Raw genomic sequence first — 11,124 nt, forward strand, 5'->3', positions numbered from 1 at the left:
GATAATCTTTACAGAACATGGAGACTGTGAAAGAAATTGGAAAGCTAGAGATGGCAAAATATAGCTCTGATTAGTAAAGAGGGGGAAAGCTTCTGCAAACTACAAAAGTGGGACTATCCTATCCATCCTCATTAAGTTCCCTGATCAGATGACTTAAGACTGATTTGTGAGCATGTGAAAAATGGAGCAGAATCCTCTAGAAGCCTGTGTGGGTTCTTTAAGAGCAAGCCACAACAAGGTAACTGTATTCCCAGTTTTGTGGTAGCCTTGCTAGATTATTATGTCAGGGAATTGTGTTAGCCATGGTACAGACAAAGCACATTTCAGCTTGGTATCTGTCAAGGAATCTCATGATAAATTTGTGCACGAGATGAAGTAATTTCAGCTGCAGACCAGCATGCCTACTAGGTGGATTTAGAACTGTTTTGTGGCCGTTCCCAAAGATGCTAGTCAATATCCTTGTGGAAGTAAATTTCTAGTTAAAGGCACAGTCGTTGTCGCATTTGATATTTTTATTAGTGTGCCGACATAGATGACTTAGTTAATATCTAACACATTTTGAGATGACATGCAGAGAATACTTTGGGCCCAAAGAACAGACTACAGTGCTAAGATAAATGTAATGATATAAGATGAAACAAACGGTAGGGTCAGATGTCGCCGTCCAAACAGTCCCTGTGTGAGTGCAGGGCCAAGAGGCAAAAGCGTCTGGTGGAGAGGAAAAGACAAGAATCTCAGCTGACAGTAACATGGCACGCTGTTCAGCCACTCTAATCCTAGTGTGGTCTTGGGTTGAATTAAGGGAAGCATAAAAATGGTGCTTTTGGGGTTCCCTGTGGGAGCCACATCACACCTGGACTGTGGCCTTTGGTGATGAGTTCCCTTTTGTAAGATGCCCGAGAGTGTGGAGAGGAAGATGAGCGATGTGTCACAGGGAGGGAGCTCCGAATCCTGTCATCTGAGAAGCATTTAAGGAACTGCAAGAGGTCAGTGTGAAGGTGAGAAAACTCAGAGTTTAGGTATGAAGCCCCTGGGGTTCGCTGACATCTGTGTGCAGTTATCGGAAGGCATGTCATTAGCAGAGGGGCCCAGGTTTAGGGAAAGGCCTTGTAGGCAAATTTGAGGTCCACCCCAGAGTGACCCTTCTATACCCATCTCACAGCTCTATAAAACAGAAGGGCTTCTCGGGGTGGGAGTGCCCGTCAGTGGAGATGACAGAGTGGAGAGGAGAAAGCCCCTTGGAAGAGCTGAAGGTGTCAGATGGGTGTTTGGTCACAAAGGGATTGTTAATGTCCCTCCAGGTATCAGTAGCTCCCAGCACTGGCTGCACTTCGAGACATCTTAGAATGTGCTGGGCACTGTGCTAAGGGAGGCTTGAAAGCCCCATGTAGTTTTCTTTCTCTCCTATAACAAATTATCCCAAAATCAGTGGCTTAAAGCAACATAAATGGATTATCTTGCTGTTCTGGAAACGAGAGACCAAAATCAAGGCATCTGCAGAGATGTGTTCTTTCAGGCGGCTCTAGGAGGCTTGCCCCGCCTTTTCCAGCTGCCAGGAGCTGCCTGTACTCCTTGGCTCTTGGCTCCTTCCTGGGTCTTCAAGGCTAGCAGCAAAGTGTCTTTAACCCTTCCTCTTCTGTCATGGTATTGCTACCTCTGACTCGGAACTGCCTGCCTCCCTTTCAGAAGGACCCCTGTGATTATGCTAGGACCACTCGGATAATCTAGGTCCCTCTCCTCATGTAGTCAAATCTGTAAAGTTTCTTTTGCCGTATAAGGTAACATGCGCAGCTTTGGGGAATTAGGAGGGCAACATCTTTGAGGGGCTGGTATTCTGCCTACTGCAAGCCCTTTGAATCCCACTTCCATTCACTTAATCCCTCGTTACCTTGACAAGTTAGGCATCATTTCCACTTCACAGATAGAGAAAGAGGCACAGAGAAGTTAGGTAAACACACAGCATCGCCATACAATGGCAAGGCTGGGATTCGAACCCAGTTCTAACTCTCAAGGCCAGACCCTTAACCTCTTGGATGCTACACTGAGTGTTATTATTATTATTAAAGTCTATAACTCTAAGCACTACTAATGGTTTTTCTCTAATGGTGTTGATTTAGTGGTTACATTATTGCAGCATGTTTTTTCCAAAATGTCAAGGAAGTCAGACATTTCTGGCTAATACGAAACGTAACGGGCCTCCCCTGTTCTCTCCTTAGCATCCTCAGCTAACACCTTTCTCCCCTCCTGGATTTTGTCACCTTGGGCCTTCTCAGCTACAGGAGTTGAAGCAGTGTTATTTTCTGAATTTGGATCTGACAATCTTTGTAGACTAAAGGTTACACAGCTGCTAAAGTTTGTTTTTAACCCAAAGTAACGGAGTTGTCAGGGAGAATGTAAAAAGATTCCAGAAATGCAGGTTAGAAACCTAGTGATTCTGCCAGATAGCAGGAACAGTTCTGTGATGATGGCATTTAGACCCTGGGCAGACATAAAAACACACAGATCTGGCTGAAGCCCCCACTCCTCCTGGAGCTTAGAGGCCCCACTGAAGTGGGCAGGGAACAAGTGGCTGGGACAGTGAGTGTGTCACATCTCTTCTGTGGTCGTCCTTCCAATGCGCCCAGCCTTGGCCATTTGGAACCACAGAGCACCATCCACACTCCAGCTGAGGCACGGTTCTCTCTGTGCTGGGCTGGACTAGTCTGGGCCCTGGGTCCAAGCTGAGCTGCATGTGGGCTGCGCAAAGCCTGCTGGACAGGGCCTCAGGCACAAGTGGAGGGGCCACTATGATACCAGGAAGAGTTTGCCAGAATCCAGCAGGTGCATGAAAGAGTCCGCAGGACGCAGGACGGGCTTGCCTGGGGTTGGGGCTGTGAACTGACTGTGGTGCAAGGAATGGCTGGATGGCTGGAGAGAAGTGGAAGGGCCTCCTGTCCACTGGATTCAGATCTTATTCAACTGCAGGGACCACGCTGACCCTCCTGAGCTGATGGTTCCTATATGGCCCACACAGCAGTGCCATGGCCTCTTTCATCAAGTCTATGTTGTAGGTTTGGTACTGATGGAGCACCTAGATTCTAGAAAGGAGGGAAGTTAACATTTTTGAACATCTTTTTGCCAGGCATAGGACCAGGAAGGAGAGAAATGGGGTCCTTACTGGCCAAGTGCTGTCACTCACTGACTCCAGGTACAAGGAAGAAGACAATACGATTCCTGTCCTCAGAGATGGAAAAGTCCATGTGCCTGTGGATACAGACCTTTACACAGACAGCATAAGGACTGAACAGGGCAGTAATTAATGAAGATAAAAGAAGTAGCGTGAGTAATGAGTAATAAGTGAGAATAATTACTAAACATAAGTACTGACTTTGGGAGTACCCCAGGCCCGACTTTTATGCCAAATCTCTAGTGTTAAGGCATAAGACATACTGTGTTTAGAACATGTCCTAAAAGAGGACTTGTTCTAAAAAATAGCACAAAACAGCAGAAAAAAAAATGTTCTGTTGCTGACTTGTGTTCGTTGTTCAACGTGTGGGCCACTGGGATTCCTGAATCTTCTTTCTCCATATTTACATCCCATTAACATTTGTGTAGTTGCTATCTTTCCCTGAAATGGTTCTTTCTCAACACTCAATATTTCTGTGACAAGATGGGGAAACAGAAAATAATGTTTTAAAATGTTCAATTGATTTCCTTTTTTAAAAAACATACCTTTATGGAATTATTACATGTCATAAAATTGATCTGCTTTATGTGTGCAACTCAGTGAATTTTAGTAAATTTGCAGAGGTGTGCAGCATCACCACAGCCAGTTTTAAAACATTTCCATTACCAGAGAGAATAATTTAAGGGCACAATCCGATGAATGTGGGCATATTTAACCTACCTGAGCAGGCATTTCTGAAACTGTTGTACTTAAGAAAATCTGTCAGCAAATGTTGAGTTGCTTCATGATATACTTTTGCAAAACAAAGCAAAATGCAGCAGAAGGAAGGATCTGTGTGCCTGAAATCCTAAGAAACCATGATCTATTTTACAGATCACTTCATTAATAAACAGATTATTACAAAGGTCATTATTTTAGAGATGACAAGTGCCATTAGCTAACACCATGTTGTTATCTATTGGGACATATAAAAAGTGTTTTTAATTTGCTCTTCAAAAAGTCGCTTACACCCACAAGACTACTTCAGTCAACAAAGCAGATCTAGGTATGATCTAGGTATGGGAAAACCATGGCAAGAACAGCTTTACCTTTTTGTCTTTAAAATGTAGTGTCTTCATTTTCGTTCGGATTCTCTTTTCTCACCAGTTTCACTGTTTGGAGGAAGGACTTCTCTGGTGAAGAGTACCCCAGTCTGATGCTTTTGCGAAAGCAGCCACCCCTCTGGCATGAAAGGCACCATCTAATCACCCACACTCTTAGAGGCGAAGAGTACACTGAATAATGAATGCTCAAATGGTTTCTATTCTATTATAAAAACCCATTTTAGAAAACCCAGTATTCAGAAAGTTGAGAATCTAGTGCTGTCTTCTCTGTTAGGGACTCCACTGCTTTCATGGGTGGATCCTTCTGATATGGCTTCTTAGATGGGGGTCAAATCCCCTTCCTCCTAATCCCACACTTTATCCTTCTTATGCTGTAGGTCAACAGATATAGAGAATTCTCCCTTTTCAGGTAGGAGGGGAAATCATTCTTCCAATCAAGTATTGGAGAAAACATGATCCAAGTCTGCAAGCTTTTCAGATGCTCTCAAGTTCTATTTATAAGGATATGAAGAGGTAAATATTGTGTTGCTGTTTACTTTTATTAGAAAGACACAGACACCCAGAAACAAACTTGCATCAGAGTCTTATTTAATATTTATTTTATTTTATTTTTGAGGCAGAGTCTCTCTCTGTCACCCAGGCTGGAGTGCAGTTTCACTGCAACCTTTGCCTCCTAGGCTTAAGCAATTCTCCTGCTTTAGCCTCCCAAGTAGCTGGGATTACAGGTGCCCACCACCACGCCTGGCTAATTTTTGTATTTTTAATATAGATGGGGTTTCATCATGTTGGCCAGGCTGGTCTTGAACTCCTAACCTCAGGTGATCAGCCCGCCTTGATCTCCCAAAGTGCTGGAATTACAGGCATGAGCCACTGTGCCTGGCCTAATATTTATTTGTAAGTTAAAAAAGTTGACATCCTATATTTGAAAAAATACACAATTTTACGAGTACAGCTTGATACATTTTTACATAGTGGACAAACTCAGTTAAAGATAGAGAACATAGGAGGAGGATCCAAGATGGCAGATTAGACACAACTCTAGCGCACAACACCCAGCGAGAGAGACACAGAAACCCAGAGGTCTCCTAGCTTCAATCGAAGTACCAGGTGCATTTCAAAGGTTCTGGTCCAAGGGTGAGCAAAGCCAACTCAGGGCAGACCGAGGTGGGGAGGGTTACTGCTTCACCCAGAAAATGCATCTGACTGGTGAGTCGGAGGCTCCACCTCTGGCGCTCTGGTCCAGATACAGCACTTACCCCAAAGCCTCAGCAATACACAGAACAGGGGATCTTTGCCAGTCAAGCGCTGGGAATTACAAATCCGGAGTCAAATAAGAGTCTGCAGACTGAGCTATCGCCCCCTCCCCCTGCCAGGAGAGAGAGGGAGCTATAAGTGGGAACAGCTGGGCGGCCCCTACCCCATGACCCGAGAGAGAGAAAGCTGAAAGGGGGAGACTGCCTGGTGCGGCTGGGCCCTACCCTCCCCGACAAACCCCAGAGGGCTGAAGCTCTGACTCTAGTGGGTTGTGTAGCCAGTGCTACAGTCTGAGATGAACCCTGAATGATCCAGCCCAGTGGAGGAAAGACACAACCGACCACTAGAGGGGTGGGACTGGGCTACATGTTTTAACAAAAAACACAGGAAGCCTACATAACAATGGGACAGCGTTCTTGACAACCCAGCAGCAACTACAGGTCAGCGGAAGAGGGGGGCATAATCTCCCAGTATAAACAAAAAAGACACAGGAAGCTTCCCTAGTAATCTGAAGGAATCCCTAGAAACCCAGTAGTGTCCCCACAGGCAGACAAGCGACCTCAACAAGCAGCTCTCTGACATCACAGTCAGGTAAATCCACAAAGATGGGAAAAAAAAACAGTGCAAAAAAAGGTGAAATCACCAAAGACCAGCACACCTCTTCTCCTTCAAGGGATCACAACTCCTCAACAACACAGGATCACAACTTGACTGAGAAGGAGTGTGAAGAATTGATGGAAACAGGATTTAGAAGGTGGGTAATAAACTTTTCAGAGCTAAAGGAACACGTTCTAACTCAATGCAAAGAAACCAAAAACCTTGAAAAAAGGTTAGATGAAATGCTAAGTAGAATAACTAGCTTAGAGAAGAACATAAATGACTTGATGGAGTTAAAGAACACAGCACAAGAACTACGTGAAGCAAACACAAATTTTAATAGCCGAATTGATCAAGCAGAAGAAAGTATATCAGAGATTGAAGATCAACTCAATGAAATAAAAAGAGAAGGCAATACAAGAGAAAAAAGAGGGAAAAGAAATGAACAAAGCCTCCAAGAAATATGGAATTATGTGAAAAAACCTAATCTATGCTTGATCAGTGTACATGAATATGACGGGCAGAATGAATCCAAGCTGGAAAACACACTCCAGGATATTATCCAGGAGAATGTCCCAAGCCTAGCAAGGCAGTCCAAATTTCAAATTCAAGAAATACAGAGAACTCCACAAAGATATTTCTCAAGAAGAGCAACCCCAAGACACGTAATTGTCAGATTCACCAGGGTCAAAATGAAGGAAAAAATGCTAAGGGCAGCCAGAGACAAAGGTCAGGTCACCCACAGAGGGAAGCCAATTAGACTCACAGCAGATCTCTCAGGAGAAACCCTACAAGCCAGAAGAGAGTGGGGACCAATATTCAACATCCTTAAAGAAAAGAACTTTCAACCCAGAATCTCATATCCAGCCAAACTAAGCTTCATAAATGAAGAAGAAATAAAATCCTTTATGGACAAGAAATTATTGAGAGATTTTGTCACTTGCCCTACAAGAGCTCCTGAAAGAAACAGTAAGCATGGAAAGGAACAAGTACCAGTTACTGCAAAAGCAAACCCATTGGCAAAGACCAAAAATGCAGTGAAGAAAATGAGTCAACCAATGAGAAAGAAAACCATCCAGTAACAAAATGGCAGGATCAAATTCACACATAATATTAACATTGAAGGTAAATGGCCTAAATGCCCTAATCAGAAGAGACAGACTGGCAAACTGGATAAAAAGTCAGAACTCATCAGTGTGCTGTATTCAAGAAACCCATCTCACATACAAAGACACACATAGACTCAAAATAAAGGGATGGAAGAAGATTTACCAAGCAAATGGAGGACAAAAAAAAGCAGGGGTTGCAATCCTAGTCTCTGATAAAATGGACTTGAAACCAACAAAGATCGAAAGACACAAAGAAGGACATTACATAATGGTAAAAGGATCAATCCAACAGGAAAAGCTAACTATCCTAAATATATACGCCCCCAACACAGGAGCACTCAGATCCATAAAGCAAGTTCTTAACGATCTAAAATGAGATTTAGACTCCCACACAATAATAGTGGAAGACTTCAATATTCCACTGTCAATATTAGACACATCAACGAGACAGAAAATTAACAAGGATATCCAGGACTTGAATGAAGAGCTGGACCAAGTGGATCTAATAGACATATATAGAACTCTCCACCCCAAATCCACAGAACATATATTTTTTTCAGCACCACGTTGCATTTACTCTAAAATTGACCACATCATTGAAAGCAAATCACTCCTCAGCAAATGCAAAAGAACAGAAATCATAACAAACAGTCTATTAGACCACAGCACAATCAGACTAGAACTCGGGATCAAGAAACACACTCAAACCTGCACGATCACTCGGAAACTGAACAACTTGCTTCTCAATGTTGACTGGATAAACAATGAAATGAAGGCAGAAATAAAGATGTCCTTTGAAACCAACCAGAATGAAGACACAACTTACCAGAATCTCTGGGACACCTTTAAAGCAGTATTGAGAGGGAAATTTATAGCAATAAATGCCCACTGGAGAAGAGAGGAAAGATCTAAAATCGACACCCTATCATCAAAATTGAAAGAACTAGAGGAGCAAGATAAAAAAGAAAACTCAAAAGCTAGCAGAAGACAAGAGATAACTAAGATCAGAGCAGAACTGAAGGAGAGAGAGACACAAAAAATCCTTCAAAAAATCAAATCCAGGAGCTGTTTTTTTGAAAAGATCAACAAAATAGACAGACCACTAGCCAGATTAATAAAAAAGAAAAGGGAGAAGAATCAAATAGATGCAATAAAAAACGATAAAGGGGATATCACCACTGATCTCACAGAAATACAAACTACCATCAGAGATTACTACAAACAGCTCTACTCACATAAACCAGTAAACCAGGAAGAAATGGATAAATTCCTAGACACTTGTACTCTACAAAAACTAAACCAGGAAGAAGCTGAAACCCCAAATAGACCAATAACAAGGGCTGAAATCGAGGCAGCAATCAATAGCCTACCAACCAAAAAATGTCCAGGTCCAGACGGGTTCACAGCAGAATTCTACCAGACATGCAAAGAGGAACTGGTTCAATTCCTTCTGAAACTGTATCAAACAATACAAAAAGGGGAATACTCCCTAACTCATTCTATGAGACAAACATTGTCCTGATACCAAAAGCAGGCAGAGACTCAACTAAAAAAGAAAACTTCAGGCCAATATCCATGATGAACATCAATGCAAAAATCTTCAATAAAATACTGGCAAACAGATTGCAACAGCACTTCAAGAAGCTTATCCATCATGACCAAGTAGGCTTCATCCCGGGATGCAAGGCTGGTTCAACCTACGCAAATCCATAAATGTAATCCATCACATAATGGAATCAAAGACAAAAACCACATGATTATCTCAATAGATGCAGAGAAGGCCTTTGATAAAATTCAACAGCCCTTCATGCTAAAAACTCTCAATAAACTAGGTATTGATGGAACGTATCATAAAATGATAAAAGCTATATATGACAGACCTACAGCCAATATCATACTGAATGGGCAAAAGCTGGAAGAATTCCCTTTGAAATCAGGCACTAGACAAGGATGCCCTCTCTCACCACTCCTATTCAACATAGTGTTGGAAGTTCTAGCCAGAGTAATCAGGCAAGAAAAAGAAATAAAGTGTATTCAATTAGGAAAGGAGGAAGTCAAACTGTCTCTATTTGCAGATGACATGACTGTATATCTAGAAGACCCCATTATCTCAGCCCAAACTCTTCTCAAGCTGATAAGCAACTTCAGCAAAGTCTCAGGATATAAAATCAATGTGCAGAAATCAAAAGCATTCCTATACACCAATAACAGACAAACAGAGAGCCAAATCAAGAGCGAACTCCCATTCACAATTGCTACAAAGAGAGTAAAATACCTAGGAATATGACTAATAAAGGATGTAAAGGACCTTTTCAAGGAGAACTACAAAGCACTGCTCAAGGAAATAAGAGAGGGCACAAACAGATGGAAAAACATTCCATGCTCATGGTTAGGAAGAATCAATATTGTGAAAATGGCCATACTGCCCAAAGTGATCTATAGATTCAATGCTATCCCCATCAAGCTACCAATGACCTTCTTCACAGAACTGGAAAAAAAACCACTTTGAACTTCATATAGAATCACAAGAGACCCTGCATAGCCAAGACAATCCTAAGCAAAAAGAACAAAGCAGGAGGCATCACACTACCAGACTTCAAACTATACTACAAGACTACAGTAATCAAAACAGTATGGTACTGGTATCAAAACAGAGAGACAGGCCAATGGAACAGAACAGAGACCCCAGAAGAAACACCACACATCTACAACCATCTGATCTTTGACAAACCCAGCAAAAACAAGCAATGGGGAAAGGACTCCATGTTTAATAAATGGTGTTGGGAAAACTGGCTAGCAATGTGCAGAAAGCAGAAATTGGACCCCTACCTGTCACCTTACACTAAAATTAACTCCAGATGGATCAAAGATTGAAACATAAAACCTAACACCATAAAAACACTAGAAGAAAATGTAGGCAAAACCATCCAGGACATAGGCATAGGAAAGGACTTCATGACTAAAACACCAAAAGCAATGTCAATAAAAGCCAGGATAGACAAATGGGATATAATTAAACCCCAGAGCTTCTGTACAGCAAAAGAAGCCATCATTAGAGTGAATCGGCAACCAACAGAATAGGAAAAAATTTTTGCAATCTACCCATCTGACAAAGGGCTAATATCCAGAATCTATAAAGAGCTAAAACAGATATACAAGAAAAACACAAACAACCCCATTCAAAATTGGGTGAAGGATATGAACAGACACTTTTCAAAAGAGGACATATATGAGGCCAACAAACATGAAAAAATGCTCATCATCACTGGTCATTAGAGAAATGCAAATCAAAACTACATTGAGATATCATCTCAAGCCAGTTAGAATGGCGATCATTAAAAAATCTGGAGACAACAGATGCTGGAGAGGATGTGGAGAAATAGGAACACTTTTACACTGTTGGTGGGAGTGTAGATTAGTCCGACCATTGTGGAAGACAGTGTGGCGATTTCTTAAGGATCTAGAAATAGAAATTTCATTTGACCCAGCAATCCCACTATTGGGTATATACCCAAAGAACTATAAATTGTTCTACTATAAAGACACATGCACACATATGTTCATTGCAGCCCTGTGTACAATAGCAAAGACCTGGAACCAACCCAAATGCCCATCAATGGTAGATGGGACAAAGAAGATGTGGTACATATACACCATGGAATACTATGCAGCCATAAAAAACGATGAGTTTGTGTCCTTTTTAGGGATTTGGATGAATCTGGAAACCATCATTCTCAGCAAACTGACCCAAGAACAGAAAGCCAAGCACCATATGTTCTCAGTCATAGGTGAGTGTTGAACAATAAGAACACCTGGACTCAGGGAGAGGAGCATCACACACAGGGGACAGTTGGGAGGCGTAGGGGAGAGACAATGGGGGTGGGGGGTGGGGAGG

Source organism: Callithrix jacchus, chromosome 14 (genome assembly GCF_049354715.1).
Source record: "Callithrix jacchus isolate 240 chromosome 14, calJac240_pri, whole genome shotgun sequence".
NCBI lineage: Eukaryota > Metazoa > Chordata > Mammalia > Primates > Cebidae > Callithrix > Callithrix jacchus.